At 42.4% G+C, this 17277-nt stretch overlaps 1 protein-coding gene across 6 annotated transcripts in view; it reads right to left on the reverse strand.

Annotated features, from left to right (window-relative positions):
• Positions 1-16683, reverse strand: part of LOC138959932 (uncharacterized) — a 123797-nt gene extending 107114 nt beyond the window's left edge. For 4 of the 6 annotated variants that reach the window (XM_070331609.1, XM_070331611.1, XM_070331610.1 and 1 more), the window contains exon 1: positions 16631-16683. The gene's annotated coding sequence lies outside the window, so the exon portion shown is untranslated. The other 2 variants (XM_070331607.1, XM_070331608.1) reach the window with 2 other exon arrangements.
• Between the last annotated feature and the right edge of the window lie 594 nt (positions 16684-17277).

Below are 17277 nucleotides of genomic sequence, written 5' to 3' on the forward strand. Positions count from 1 at the left end.
TCGATTCGTTTCCGTACAGTTTGTTTTTTTGGTTTTTTGCAAGCAAAACATTAGTGGTGTGCTGAATGAATGATACGGTTAATTATGGATCTGCCATCTCTCAACAGTTCGTTGTACGGCGAGACTGAACAAACAAACAACAATGCAGTTTAATACCTTTTTTCTTTTTTTTCAGCGAGCACTTTGCTTTGTATAAGACAGTTGTCACATCTGATGTTACTGCTTTCACAAACGTCATAACTTCTACAGTCTCAGACACAAAAACATGTGTCTGGCATTTAACGTCACATACGCTTCACTTAGATTCGACCTTTAACATTTTCCTTGAAATAGACTCGGTGCATGCTGAAACTTAGCAATCCGCGTAGGCGCTGCACGACGGGTTTGGGAAAATATGATCGACAAACGTGTCTTGATCTCATCGGGGCTATTTACACCCGACACAATTTTGTTTTGTGCTCCGATTACTTGTACTGTGTGCGTGCGTGTAAATAACGGCGTGCAGCTCAATATGAAATTCAATGAAATGAGTCTCCTTCACGTAATATTTGAACCAACTCAATCGGTTTACTCACTCCAAATAGCACAGTAAGAAAAACTTTTCCCACACGCCATCATCCACAGCAAATGAAGTCGTAATTGCGATTACGAATCACTATAATTAATGTTTTGACATTTATTACTGAGACATTGCGGCTTCGAAATTAACTGCTGAGTGTGTGTGTGTGTGTGTGTGAGAGAGAGAGAGAGAGAGAGAGAGAGAGAGAGAGAGAGAGAGAGAGAGAGAGTGTGTGTGTGTGTGTGTGTGTGTGTGTGTGTGTGTGTGTGTGTGCGAGCGTGTGTACGTACGTGTGCTCGTGCATGCGTGCTTGCGTGCGTTCTCTCTCTCTCTCTCTCTCTCTCTCTCTCTCTCTCTCTCTCTCTCTCTCTCTCTCTCTCTCTCTCTCTCTCTCTCTCTCTCTCTCTCTCTCATATATATTTCAGAATAAATTCTTTCTTTCTTTATTTATTTGGTGTTTTACGTCGTTTTCAACTACGAAGGTTATATCGCGACGGGTCAGAATAAATTAAACTCGACCGGTTAGTTCGAATCACATATGTATGAAATCCACTGTTCAATACCTCATATTGGCGAGAGAATGGATGTTGTTACTGACGACTGTGGCAAACGTAAATGACTGGTCAACCCCATTGGCATCAGCAGCAGCAGCAGCAGCTCGCAGTTCTATATTTTAAAAAGCAACTCGTGTAAATCTGGTACGACACAGCAAGCCATGTAGTATTCTCTATTTGTCCCATATCTGTACTTATAAATCTATAATCTGTGGTGATTTAAACGGTAGTTTTCACGGACAGAAGGTATCTTTAAACTGCCATTCCTTCCCATGAAAACAGTTCAGCTTACAATCTCAGATCTGGCCAGTTTTTACATGGGGACAGACCATCCCTCCACTCTGTCACATACCAAAAAGAACACTCTGACTGCTCGCTGAGGTCAGTTGGATTGGAATTTCTTAATGTCTTATTTCTTAATAAGCCACCATGCAGAGGTTTTCACTAACTTAATTCATCCAAACAATTCCCACTGCAGAGAGCACCCAGGCTGTTAATTGCATCTGGTTAGATGTGTATGTGTGTTTACTTTATTTTTCCTTTTTACATTTAGTCAAGTTTTGACTAAATGTTTTAACATAGAGGGGGAATCGAGACGAGGATCGTGGTGTGTGTGTGTCTGTGTGTGTGTGTGTGTGTCTGTGTGTGTCTGTGTGTCTGTATGTCTGTGCGTGTGTGTGTGTGTAGAGCGATTCAGACCAAACTACTGGACCGATCTTTATGAAATTTTACATGCGAGTTCCTGGGAATGATATCCCCGGACGTTTTTTTCTCTTTTTTTCGATAAATACCTTTGATGACGTCATATCCGGCTTTTTGTAAAAGTTGAGGCGGCACTGTCACACCCTCATTTTTCAATCAAATTGATTGAAATTTTGGCCAAGCAATCTTCGATGAAGGCCGGACTTCGGTATTGCATTTCAGCTTGGTGGCTTAACAATTAATTAATGGCTTTGGTCATTAAAGGCATATGTACGCGCTCCCGTGTTTACAAAGTGTAGTTTGCCCATAATCGATGTCAAACGCACCATAAGACCATGTAATGACGATATGTCGCCATGCGCGGACCATATACATGCATTACAGCTTGTTTTAGAGTCTCAAAAACTTTGGATGTAAACAAAGACGCGGAGTTATTTCCCTTGCGTCAACGCTACCTCTGTTGGCAAATCTATAAATAGGACGATCCAGATCAAAATGAAAATTAACATATCTCAACATTGAAGGGGTCCTAGACCACAATATTTTGCAGAGAACTTAATTTAGCATGTCTCCAGCTGTTGGTAAAGCAATTAGCGTGTATAGTCATCGAGTACATATGGCTTTAAACATCTGAAAATTGTAAAAAAAAATAAAAAATTATAAAACGATCCAAATTTACGTTCATCTTATTCTTCATCATTTTCTGATTCCAAAAACATATAAATATGTTATATTTGGATTAAAAACAAGCTCTAAAAATTAAAAATATAAAAATTATGATCAAAATTAAATTTTCGAAATCAATTTAAAAACACTTTCATCTTATTCCTTGTCGGTTCCTGATTCCAAAAATATATAGATATGATATGTTTGGATTAAAAACACGCTCAGAAAGTTAAAACGAAGAGAGGTACAGAAAAGCGTGCTATCCTTCTCAGCGCAACTACTACCCCGCTCTTCTTGTCAATTTCACTGCCTTTGCCACGAGCGGTGGACTGACGATGCTGCGAGTACAGTCCACTGTATACGGTCTTGCTGAAAAATTGCATTGCGTTCAGTTTCATTCTGTGAGTTCGACAGCTTGACTAAATGTTGTATTTTCGCCTTACGCAACTTGTTTTTTCTCCCCTTCTTTTTTCGTTTTTTCGCTTTTCTTCTTAATTTGGATGATATACTATGTTACATTTTCTGACTGTTCTTGCTTACTGTGTGGGCTTGACTGTCTGCCATGTTCCTCTTGTAAATTTGTCTGAAGACACCACCATAAGCCGTAGACTTGATGCTGTTTTCCCCTTATGCCGATGTACATTTACGCTTAGAACTGTACCCAGGGAATACGCGCTATATAAGCTTCATATTGATTGATCGATTGATTGATACATTTCTTGAACATATAAAATATGAATAAACAATGTTTAAACCAAGTGCAGGGATGGTCTCATCTTACGTACAAGCCTGGCCAGATCTAAGACTGTGAGCCTTTCTTTTCTTTTCTTTTCTTTATTTGGTGTTTAACGTCGTTTTCAACCACGAAGGTTATATCGCGACGGACCGTGAGCCGAAACTGTCTTCATGAGAAAGACTGCAAAAATAAACCACTTTGAAAAATATAGTAAGACGTCCGCTTCGCAACTCAATGTTGCTCTAACAGCACTGAAAAACACATCTTTTTTACGCCAGGCTTATCCACACTCTCGCCAGAAACTCTAACAATTGTTCTCATGGGTCGATTAAAGCACAGACACACACACACAGGCTTGCAAAGTCTGGACCTTTTCTTCCCCTGCCCAGGAAAAAAAGCGTGTTATATCCTAAAGAAAGCATGCAATTTTTCTGAAAGAATGCAATGTAATGGAGAAGGCGTTCGATATAGGCAAAAGGTGGAAATACGCTGCACTAGTAGGGCCTACTTGGGTGTATACTCGAGATATGCATATGTGACTAGGTCATGTTATCTGCCATGTATACGTCAAGGAGCTGTATCAGTCATTTGTATGGTCTGATAAAGAGATTGGGCTCCGACCACCCGTCACCCATCAGGGTCACTCGATTCCACCCACGACACACAAACACATGCGACACACAAACACATGCTCTCTCTCTCTCTCTCTCTCTCTCTCTCTCTCTCTCTCTCTCTCTCTCTCTCTCTCTCTCTCTCTCTCTCTCTCTCTCTCTCTACCTACACAGTCTATCACTCTCTCAAACACATACATACACCACCCCCTCCCACCCTCTCACGTAAACACACACACACACAGTATATATATCACTCAACCACACATATACCCCCCTCACGTTCACACACAAACACACCCACATACCCCCCTCCCCTCACGCACACACACATCCTTTCTCCCTTCCTTCCACCAACATCCACACCACAACTGCTTCGATTTGCTGAGCTCCAAATTGGAAAACTGCATTAGGCGCTCTTGCCTTTCAGAGTTCTAGCAAACCACAGCTTTACAGCGGGCAGAAAGACCCAAGTCGTTAACTCAGCTTTGGGAGAGATGGGGTGTGGTGTCACATGGGCCTGGGGAAAAGCTCCTTACAAACATAGACAGGACGATTCGAGCGACTGGGTTGACTTGCGTGCTATCATGCAAAATAGCCCCGTGTGTTGGATTGGCGTAGAGCTGTATAGTAGTGTAGAGCCGTTTTCTTGTGCCTTGCGTGGGTGGGTTGGATAAACCGAGAGAGTCGACTCGACTCGTGGTACTGACAGGACAGCGGACAGATTACAATGTTAAGTATGCGAGGCATGCTGGGTGTGAACTAGATGTTAAAAAAACAAAGATAATGAATTCTGTGATAAGTTAACCAATACAATAAAATAAATTTTCTTATTCGCAGCGACTCTCTCCCTCTCTCCAATTAAGTTGTGTCCCACCTCTCTCATTCTGGGCGTAACAAAGCTCCTTTTTGCTTGTGCCGTTACCCTCGTAAATAAAGAATGTGTGTGTGTGTGTGTGTGTGTGTGTGTGTGTGTGTGTGTGTGTGTGTGTGTCTGTATGTCTGTCTGTCTCTACTCCACACTACTCTTCACTCACACACACACACACACACACACACACACACACACACACACACACACACACACACACACACACACACACCTTTAATGTATCCCTTTCTCTTCACACAAGTACTCTTTACCACTAGCTTCTTTCTTCTAAACAGGGAAATGTGCACACAAAAGAGTACTCGTCTAATTAACTTTGACAACAAGTCAAGTAGGACCATCAACAGCTGACACTCTCACAATTAAAACAAGCGTAACAATTAATTGCAAACACTTCACTTCCGTATGTCTTCCCTAAAGGATAGGTCAGCCGACACTTCAAAGTAGTCCCCAAGAAAGGTACAAATCCTGCTAACATTTAATACATTTCCCGGTAAAAAAAAAACAGGTGGGTAAGGTTACCTATCAGCGATTATAACCGACTTTTTCTTTCTTTATTTGGTGTTTAACGTCGTTTTCAACCACGAAGATTATATCGCGACGGGGAAACTGAGGGGGGGAGATGGGATAGAGCCACTTGTCAATTGTTTCTTGTTCACAAAAGCACTAATGAAAAATTTGCTCCAGGGGCTTGCAACGTAGTACAATATATTACCTTACTGGGAGAATGCAAGTTTCCAGTACAAAGGACTAAACATTTCTTACATACTGCTTGACTAAAATCTTTACAAAAATTGACTATAGTCTATACAAGAAACACTTAACAAGGGTAAAAAGAGAAACAGAATCCGTTAGTCGCCTCTTACGACATGCTGGGGAGCATCGGGTAAATTCTTCCCCCTAACCCGCGGGGGGTATGATAACCGACAAGCCGCAGGTGAAATCTGTGTAACTTCGCTGACGTATATAACGGACGTGTGTTAGTGGCCGGAGGAGGGGAGGTGGTAGGGGAGGTGGTGGGGGAGGGGGGGGAAGAGGGTAGGGAAGAGTCAAAGTCGTCGTAACCTGTTAGTGGCCGAGAGGTGGGTGGGGTGGGGGGTGAAAGTCAAAGTCGTGGTAACCTGCACTGAAATGACTCAAGGAGGAAGTTTTAACTGGTACACCACTCGCCTAATAATGACGTTACAACTGTCACCAAAATGTTCTGCTAATCCTCTCCTGCTCTTGCTAGTAATAAAACTTCTAATACAATAAGTACATGTATGAAATGCCATACTCCTATCGTGCTACTACTTCTGCTCACCAAAACAGATGGTACAGCTTGTAATGCATCGTTGCTTCTTTCGCGGCTGCCGCTAAAGCTTCTTTGCCACTCCCACAATTCTGGATACTTTTACTGGAACTCGCTTCTCTGTTTGACAGCTTTCTCTACAATTATACCTTCTTATTCCTCTATCATACAATGCATATCATACAATGTATATCATACAATGTATATCATACAATGCATATCATACAAACCGAACAAGCGTGTAACTGATACATATACACCAGATGGCCCCAAAAGAACGTATACCATCCAGTGAGAGTGAAAGACACTGTCGTTACTCTTGAACTAGTTATCAAAACTCATTCAAACAGAACAATCGTGTAACTGATACATTTATACCACCTTACATACCAGCTGGCTCCCAAAGAGCTTATACCATCCAATGAAAGTAGCTCAGAAACTTTCGCTACTCTTGAACAAATATCAACAAGAAGAGCAAACGCTCGATCGAGTCACTTTCGCAGTTCTGAATATTATATGAGGCATCAGATGGACAGGAAGAAATTGCTATTCACAACACAATGAGTCACGTTCACATAAAATTTGAGCCCGGTCACTTTTATAGTTTCCGAGAAAAGCCCAACGTTAAGTTGTGTGTTGCCGAACAGAAAAGGCTAGTTATCTCCCTTGTTTTTCTGATAACGTTCGTAAAAGGCTACAGATGTAAATACTTTGATGTAAAGAATAATCCTACAAAGTTTCAATCACATCCGATGAACTTTGTCAAAGATATAAAATGTCTAATTTTTCCTTTGACGCTGACCTGTGATCTTGAAAAAGGTCAAAGGTCAACGAAACCATCGTTAAAGTGTAGAGGTCATTGGAGGTCACGACTAAACAAAATATGAGCCCGATCGCTTTGATAGTTTCCGAGAAAAGTCCAACGTTAAGGTGGTGTCTACGGACGGCCGGCCGGATGGCCGGCCGGCCGGCCGGACAGACTAACACTGACCGATTACATAGAGTCACTTTTTCTCAAGTGACTCAAAAATCATACAAGCCGTACAATCATGCATCCGATACATTTCACACCAACTGGCTCCAAAAGGGCTAAATTCCCATCCAATACGGTGGCAGAAACTGTCGCTACTCTTGAACTAGTTATCAAAAATCATACAAACCGTACAATCATGCAACTGATACATTTTCATCATTAGGGCCTAAACCATCCAGTGACTGGCCAAAAAATGTCGCTGCAGTCCTACCCTTGAACCACTCGAAACCTCTGGTGGCCACTAGAGGCCGACTCCCGTACAAGTGTCTCTCATTTCATAATGAAGTTATACAGGGTAAATATATGTGTGTTACTTTTTCATTAGCATTACTCTTTCGTTTGCACAGCGTTGTGAGTGGGTCCTCTTGTGGTTCTGCTTCGGTACAGTGAACTAGTTTTTACTTTCAGTTTCACCCCTGTCACCTCCTGACAACGTGTTATTTGTTCCCCTCTCTCAACCACTACTATTCGGGTTCTCGTGAAACACAGATAGAGACAGTAATTCCGCGTGTGTGAAGGAGTTAGCATAATTATATCTAGAAATAAAGCAAAACACTGGATAGTACCACTGACCTCCTTTCATATTGCGAACGCTGAAGTAGCGTAAAAAAAAATACGCACAACTCTCTGAGTCTATTGTGTTATGAGTATGAGATGACCTCCAATGAACGCCGACTGAAAGTAATGAACGCTGACCTAGCCTTAGACAAGAGTTCAAGACATCGCTTCCACCTCAACTTGGGAGGGGGGGGGGGGGGCGGAGGAGAACGGAGGGGGTTGGCATCCTCACACTGTCAAGTCTTACGTTTCTCAATGAAAACACAACGACAGCTAATAAACTCGGGAACTCGATCTGCCTGCCTTTTGTCGTCGTAAATGCCTGTGTATTGAATCACTCTGAAACACACTGACGACGTGTGGGTTACGTCGTTTTACTCAGACCCAAGGGTCAGTGCGAGGCATGGGAAAGAAATAATGGAGCACTACTACTGCTCCAGTGCCTGAGTCAGTGTGACTCTGGGACGGGTGAAGTCACTCAAGCAGGAAATGTTTGTATGTTAGAAAGAGAGAGAGGGAGAGAGGGAGAGAGAGAGAGAGAGCGAGGAGAAAGAGAAAGAGAAAGAGAGAGAGAGAGAGAGAGAGAGAGAGAGAGAGAGAGAGAGAGAGAGAGTTTGTGCCGTGGAACGATAGAGAATGATTGAAAGCCGATAATGTATGTTAGCACTGTATGTTAATTCATGCGCTGGATATGTCTTTAGGTTTAAGAGTGAGTGAGAGCGTGCGTGCGTTCGTTTGAGTAGAGAGAAAGAGATAAAACCGGTTGATTGTCCATAAATACAAACACACGGCATGTATTACTGACCCCCCCCCACACACACACACACACACACACACCCCGTTGAAATGAACCTTGTGTGTTTAATCAATAAAATGTCTTACGTCTTACGTCTCTCATTCACACACACACCCTCACACATGGGTCTTGGCTGTTCAATAACTGACATAACAAAGCTTTGGGTTTGAAGCAATCTAAGAAAAAAAACCAGTCTTATTTACTGTTAACCCCATGTAAGTCCCTCTAACACATCTTCTTTCCACCCCCACCCCCCCCCCACACACACACACACACACACATACATACCTCCTCCGCCTAATGTAAGCAGCTAGAATATATGGTTACGCAAAAGCACAAACTAAGGGCAAGGGAAAGGAGGTCAGGCAATCTGGACAATTATTTGTGGCTGGTCCTGACAAAAGCATCACCCTCCCTAATCCCCCCAATAATCCCCCGCCATGGCCCGTCAACAGGACTCAGGGGCACCGAGAACGCATTTGCAGCAGCCTTTCTCCCAAGGTAAACACCAACACACAGCGATATTTGGTGGCATTAGCACAAACCTGCCGACCACAGCACAACACACCACCCACCAGCGCTTACCCCTTGCTCTGGACAGCACGAACTCTCTACCTGTACATACAACCTCAACACCTTCAGTAGAAACTCTTAACCACTTCATGTGAACAACAAACTGGTCAAACAATAACACTGGGCAACCCGTAACTGCTTACTAGTGGTACAGTGGAACCCCCCTTTTAAGAACTTGTTTTATCGGACTTTCTGTTCGCAACTAACTTCTGTACATGTATCCCCATGATAAGACTCCGTCCTTTTCAAGGCCTGATGTTTCAAGTTCTTTTGGCCAAGCCTTCAAAAAATTATCAATTAATGAATATATAGAACAACAAGGTCAATACGTAATTAGTGCACATAAGAGTGTCACACTGTAATAGGAGTTTGGGAACGACTTTCTTCTTGAACCAATTGTTCTATCCGTGGAACACCCTCCCTCAAAAAAAAGTTTTAAAAAAAACTCAGATATTATAAGATAAGCAGTCTCAACTTTGGTACTCACCAAAAATTCAGTGGTTGGTTTTGTTTACAGAGCAAGAAAATGTCAAAAAATAATGCAATGTCATCACGTTTGTCTCATGGGTGTAATCATGGAATCAACTGGAGCCTTTGCAATTATTGTGCACACAACCCTACCAATAAGTTTAAAGTGTACTGCCCGCACAACTTCCAGTAACGATTTTGTTTGACCATTACTGCAAAAAATAAGTGCCTATGTGCCTATGAACGTATATATATCCGTAGAACTAGCCATATGTCACTGAAACAGTTGACATACATTGACCGGCAAGAAACCCATCTCTAGCCAATCTCCCGGCAAAATTGCTGAACCCGATCAATACTGTTTTCAGAGGAACCCATCAGCCTCATTGGAAAAGAATCGATTTCACAGGCCTGTCAGGGGTTTTCTGGACAGTTTGAAGAACTTTCACTACAGTCTTCGGGCGATGTACGTTTACATGCTGAAGAGGGTAGATGGAGAATGCAGCAAACTCCATCAACACACATAATGGTGGCCAAGTTAAAGCAAAAATGAGTGTCTGTATAATGTGTACCACTGGGTATAAACTGCAAATTGACTCACAACCGCACACCCGAAGTCCAACCTCTTTGGGCCATGTAACAGCAACAGGCTGAAGAGGGTAGATGGCATTCTCATCAGTCATCGCTCAACGGCTATCGCCAGTTATCTCTCTGACCGGACGCTTCAGTCCTACGCGAATCTATCAAAATAAGAATACAGAGTTATCTCCAATTTGTTTTTCGCGAGCACTGATCTAAATTTGAGATCAGTGTTCGGGAGACGAAAATGATTGCAGATTGGCCAACTTCGACAGTGATCTCCGTTCTGTTCTTCACAGTTATGATAAAGACATCGTTCTATAAAGGTCAAAACAAGTCGAAATTTTAGGACTGTTGCCGGAAGGAGACCGTAATAAATGGTTTCATCACTGTCAACTGGTTACAGAAAAAAATCGTCGGCTCCAGTGAACGCCGAAACCAAACGGTTGATTATCACGTGACACTTTTGCCATATTTAGAGTTGTTTGCACAGTAAATACAGCCGCGAAAAATAGCTCGCTTGAAACTGTCTTACATATCAATTCCTTTGTAATTTAAAAATTACAAAACACCATGAAAAATCATTATCGACGATCGTGAATCTGCTTATATCAATTAAGTAGAAGTGCAACGCCAAGGCACTGCATACCCCAGCGAAAGACAACCCTCTCTCTTACTCTCTCTCTCTCTCTCAAACACACACGAACACACCCCCCAAGTTACACACATACACACTCACTCACACGCACTCACTCACTCTCTCAGACACACTTCATACACACAAAACACCCCCCCCCCCCCCTACGCACATTATAGACAGACGGACATACACACCTTTACAAACACACATACACACACATGTAGGACTTACGCACACGCACATACACACACCCTCCCACTCTCTCTCTCTCTCTATCTCTCTCTTATACAGACACAGACACAGACACACACACACACATACATACGCACGCATGCACGCACACACACACCCACACACACATTGACTCACACAAATCTCATACACACAAAACACACACTCATACGCACATACCGGCACGGTTGGCCTAGTGGTAAGGCGTCCGCCCCGTGATCGGGAGGTCGTGGGTTCGAATCCCGGCCGGGTCATACCTAAGACTTTAAAATTGGCAATCTAGTGGCTGCTCCGCCTGGCGTCTGGCATTATGGGGTTAGTGCTAGGACTGGTTGGTCCGGTGTCAGAATAATGTGACTGGGTGAGACATGAAGCCTGGCGCACGTTATATATGTCAAAGCAGCACCGCCCTGATATGGCCCTTCGTGGTCGGCTGGGCGTTAAGCAAACAAACAAACAAATACGCACATAGACAGACGGACACACACACCTTTACAAACAAACTTATACACACACAAACATACACACAAACTCATGCACACACACATTCACACACTCTCTCTCTCTTTCTTACACACACACACACACACACACACACACACACACACACACACACACACACACACATACAGACTCATACACACACATCTATACACACACACACAAACAGTAACACTAACTAATGTGCACAAAATGAACACACACACACACACACACCGCGCGAGAGAAAAAGACTACAGGGAGGAATGACGTCATGATGCATTAATTGACGTCAAAGACTTTCGACCGTGACATAATCTTCTTACGCGAGCTTTATCCATAGACTTGGAAACTACGGAATTTCTACCCGTCCAAAGCGGCCTTGGGTGGCGTTTGCTAAAAAAATGGGGGCGCCTATTGCACCAACCGTATTTTTGTTAGTATGGTCCCAATTTTTGGTGAACTTCCATCTTCAACTGTAGCCCCTAGCCGGGCACAAAGAATCCTTCTTTATCATGTATCATCGGTATGAAAATTTCTCAAGTCGATTACATAGCACAGACTTATGTGGTCCCTAGTATTAGATACACATCATGCTGCAGTCGAATGACCACCCCAACCAAGAACCAAGAGCCACAGAACAGGGAAAGCTAGCCTGGGGGTGTATGCATGTATACATGTACACCTGGAAACAGGTGCTGTGACAAGAAAAAGTTGGTGCTGTGAGTGTGACAAGAAAGTCGAAGCACAATCTCCAGACTTCATGTGGTCCCTATCAGTTCTAATCAACCCCGACCAAGAACCAAGACTCCCCACTTTATGTCACCCCACAATAGTGGGATAATAACACCTACACACCAGATGGCTTCTGAATGCATCTTTCAGTGCATCCTTTGCTGGTTAGTGTCTATTTCAATTTTAGAATTTATACAAAAACTGTCTGTTTCACACTTAAGCCAGATGTTGTTTATGTTAAGGCTTAGGACATGCAATTATTTACATCAAATGCTTAAATTGCTTTTGCCAAGTTTTTAGTCAATTATAACAACCATGACATCAACTTTGTTGCAGTTAACCTATGCTCTTACTCTTAGTACAACTAAAATAACACCAACAGTCACTCTTACATCAAGACTTGTATACTAAGTGGTGCTAACAAATCCATCACTGTGAAATTTGTAGTGACTACAATTTCAACCCCAGTAATTAACTAACTAAACTAAAATTCATACCACTGAAAACGCACCAGAGCATGCCTAATTCAGCTGACAAGCTCTTTAATCATTTTGGATTCACTTTCTGACCATCTGTTCATCAGCCTGCTTCGTATTCAGTAGCCCTTGGGCAGGTCCTCTCAATGACAAAACCTACTGCCTGATTAACCAGTATGTTTAATTAATAGTTTAAAATTTTTGCATTACAAATGTCACTACATTTTTATAAATATTTATATGTATGCCGTTAGGGTGACAGATACAGGTTTGTTTGTTTTTAGTTTTGTAAGATCACCCAGAAATATCCAAAACCCTACTGCTAATGTCCCAAAGTCCAGAATGAAAAAACAAAACAAAAAAGGTTAGACATTGGAATGTTTAGTTTTTGAGAAAACAAGACATTCACAAGTACATCGGCCCAATGGTCTTATTTATAGTGGACAGACAAAGAAATAATAATGAGACAAATAAAAGAAACTTATGACAGTATGTTTTTGGTTCAATCTTTTGCAAGGATATTCCGTCAGAGTTGAAAGGAATGTGCATTATATCTTAAAACTAGATGATTACCCGCTTCGCCGGGAAGAAGTAGAGCCGAATACCCGGCCGTCGCCGGGGACCCGGCTTTGCCGGGTGTACGCCGGCGCACGAAGGAAGGGAGATCTAAAAATAGTAACGTGCAGTGACCTTCTAAATATAGTAACGTACAAACGGGAATATGGATTGACGCCGGCGCACGAAGGAAGGGAGATCTAAAAATAGTAACGTGCAGTGAAAAACGAAAATCGGTTCAGCGCTGCGCGCTGAGAGCACGTGTTGAAATATCTCATCGATCAAGTTGTGTCTGGGGTCTCTGTGAATAAGCCCAGCAAATTTGAAGCAGATCCATCGAGAACTTTGGCCGTGCATCGCGAAGACACAGACACACACACAGACACAAGTCGTATATATATATATATATACTAGAGGAATACCCGGCTTCGCCGGGGTGAATCGCGAGACAGAGACAGACAGCGTGGCGGTTCATCACAATCACCTCTGCAAGCGAAGTCCTGTCACACGGGATTGAGAATTTTAGAGCTTATTTCTTAGCCCTATATTTTCTGTTGTGGCTTCTCAAATGCCAGAACATACAGACAGACAAAAGCCGCTAGACCCCATCACAAACAGAACTCTACAATCAACAGGTTTTTTCCCACACACACACACAAACACACACACAGAGAAGCCGTATATATATAATATGTATATCTATATCTATAAATATATAGAGATAGGTGAGTGTATTTTTTGCGTGGCTATAAATTGATTCGACCTTTTCACTTTGACAGTACGAACAACTTACGGGTGCAAGGGAAGCGTTCTGGACAGCGCAGTGACATTCTAAAAATAGTACCTCAGAAACGGGAATTTGGGGTGAACGGTGCGACAGAGACAGACAGCGTGGCGGTTCACCACAATCACCTTTGAAAGGCGAAGTCCTGTCAAACGGGATTGAGAATTTTAGAGCTTATTTCTTAGCCCTATATTATCTGCTGTGGCTTCTCACATGCCAGAACATACAGACAGACAAAAGCCGCTAGACCCCATCACAAACAGAACTCTATAATACATAGGTTTTTGCCTACACACACACACAAACACACACACACACACAGAGAAGCCGTATATATATATGCATATCTGTATCTATAAATATATAGAGATAGGTGAGAGTGTATTTTTCGCGTGGCTATAAATTGATTCGACCTTTTCACTTTGACAGTAAGAACAACTTACGGGTGCAAGGGAAGCGTTGTGGACAGCGCAGTGGACAGCGCAGTGACATTCTAAAAATAGTAATAGTAACTTAGAACTGAACGGGAAAGCCACACGAAGGAAGGGAGATAAACGCCAAACACTGGAGAAGATAAGGAAGAGTTACTTATAATGGTGAAATGAACGCAAAAACGAAAATGAGTTCAGCGCTGCGCGCTGAGAGCCCGTGTTGAAATATCTCATCGATGATATTGTGTCCGGGGTGTAGCTGAATACGGTGTCCAAATTTGAAAAAGATCCACCGAGAACTTTGGCGTTGTGATGTGGTGTAGCGGCTATGGTGTGTCGGTATGGGGGCCCGGGTAAGCTGAGGTGGAACCAAAATAGCTGAGGTGGAACCAAAATCGGTTCCGCGCTGCGCGCTGAGAGCACTTGTTGAAATATCTCATCGATGAGGTTGTGTCCGGGGTCTCTCTGAATAAGCCCACCAAATTTGAAGCAGATCCATCGAGAACCTTGGCCGGGCATCGCGCACAGACACACAGACAGACAGACAGACACACACACAGACACAAGTCGTATATATATATATATATATATAGATAACGTTGCACATGTTACATGTATTATCCGAGTCCTGACATCTTCCCGGTACGGTGTACCCCATGTAAGATTCAATCATGAATATGTGTACTTTCAAGCAATATCTGCTTCAGTATGTTTACAAAATCTAACTCTACGATAAAACGGCGCAGGAATTCTTGCACATGGGTTAAGTGACATCAGCCTAATCATGACGAAGAATCTGTGTCAACCAGAGTTTAAGTAGTGCTTGATCATTATCTAACAGTAACATTCTAAAGAGAGGAAAAAAATTAGAGGCTCCCCACAGACGCTCCATCTTAGGCCTAAAAAAAAAAAATAGGTGTGGTTACGGTAACCCGACCTACCCTATTTTTAGGGGCCGACCCTATAACTTTTTATTACATTTGTCAACAAAAAACAAAAAAAAACGAGTGCAGAAAACGCAATAAAAGCGACAGCGCTTGAGTCGCACACTTATTTCCCTGTCAAGTAGGTTTAATTTGTACACATTAGAAAAAAAAGTTTAAAAAAAAAAAGTGATTGCCTACCTTCCTACCCTATTTTTTTGGGCTATGTTACCGTAACCACACCTATTTTTTTTTTGGCCTTAGGCATCTAGAGGGTCCCTCGGTAGAACTTTGGAGGGTGCGAAGACCTGGAGGTTCAAATATTCTTGCTTTAAGAAGACATATTCCTCTCAAACACGTGAACTTTATTAGTTTATGTAATGCTGAAGTTCTCAAAATTATTATGGTCATATCGGTTAGATTTTAAAGTTTTATCTGTCGATCAGTACAGACCTGGCATAACATTTTCTGAAAACAGTACTGACCGTAAGCACGATAGCGCATATAATGTAGTGCATCACAGGACCCCTGCCATTAAATTCTTATACTTTTTATTTTTTTATTTCTGTATTGCGTACATCAATGACACAAGGATGCACTGTTTCAACTGTTTGGGAAGCCCTAAAAATTGATGCTCATTCATGAATAATATTATATACTTCTTCTTGCATCAAATAACATGACACATATAAATATGTAGCTACTACAAAAGTATACACATGTTTACATTCTGCTCCTTTCGGATACATAAACTCATAACACTGCTGATGTTTAAGTTAAAACACAACCCGTTTTAACAGAGAAACTCAAAACCAACCGACACATTACTTGAGTAAGCAAGCACGAACCTTCATTACCACTCCTGTCTCGCTCCTTGCGTGTATAATTTCCGTTTACACCGGCCGTCGACGATCATGAATTCGATCACAGACGATTACAACCACCTCTGTTTTTCTGATCAGTCACACACTGTCAACAACAAAAGGGACTCCGTACCCTCCGTACACAGGGTGATGGTAGCTATCCGACACAGAGGGTCCGCATAACGATTGTGACCTGCAGTGTAACTAACCAATGGGCCGAGGATTGGCGTTGGACAAACGTAAGGAAGCTAACGGGATTAGGGAGGCGTCCAAAACACACGGGAGAGGGTTGGTCACCCACCAGCACCTGAGGGGGGACAGGCCTTTCGTCGCATCAACATCACGCCGGTTCCATCACAAAAAATCGATAACAGACTCCTGAAATGAACTTTTGACCAGATGCACCACAGGCCGGCTAACAGGACAAGAGCCTACGTCGGCAGACTATACGAGCAGAAAGTAAGTAAACGACAGGTGACAGAAAAAGTGACACCCACCTTTGCGATCAAAGGAGTTCCGCCATACAACAGCATTGACCTCAGAGCTGTCGAAACGAGGCTAAAACCTCGCTCTAGTTGCAACCGGAAGTTTGTGTAGAGCATACCAATGTCCTCTCGCGTTTACTTTCGATTTGGGTCTGTGGTTGTCTATGCAGAGGCGCGTGAAGAAATCATTATGGTACACAGTAGTAGAATTTTAGTATACAACGGAAGAATAAATATTTACCATCAATATAACTCTGCCAACCTGTGGGCCTGTGGGTAAGGGTAAACTTTAGCGTTGTAAATTCATAGCTCGCAATCCACTGCAAAGTGCAAGTGTCATTTTGGACTTAATTTTGATACAAGTCACTTATTATCAAAGCCAGTTATATCAAAGCAAAGAATTATTCTTGTGAAATCATTTGACGGAATGAGCCCCAAAATTAAGCATAATTCATTGATTTGATCGAGGAAAGTAGCTGCCACGCTTGTCTCCCTTTGCATACGCATACATATCAGATGACACAGTTTTCTCCCGTCCTGATTGCACCGACGTTGCTACACTATCTCTGTTTAAACTTATGACTATTTAAATGAAACTCATCCGTACAGTTCATTCTGTAGCTTGAACGGTAACTAAAGTGACTGTTTATACTTACAAT

Source organism: Littorina saxatilis, linkage group LG2 (assembly GCF_037325665.1).
Source record: "Littorina saxatilis isolate snail1 linkage group LG2, US_GU_Lsax_2.0, whole genome shotgun sequence".
Classification (NCBI taxonomy): domain Eukaryota; kingdom Metazoa; phylum Mollusca; class Gastropoda; order Littorinimorpha; family Littorinidae; genus Littorina; species Littorina saxatilis.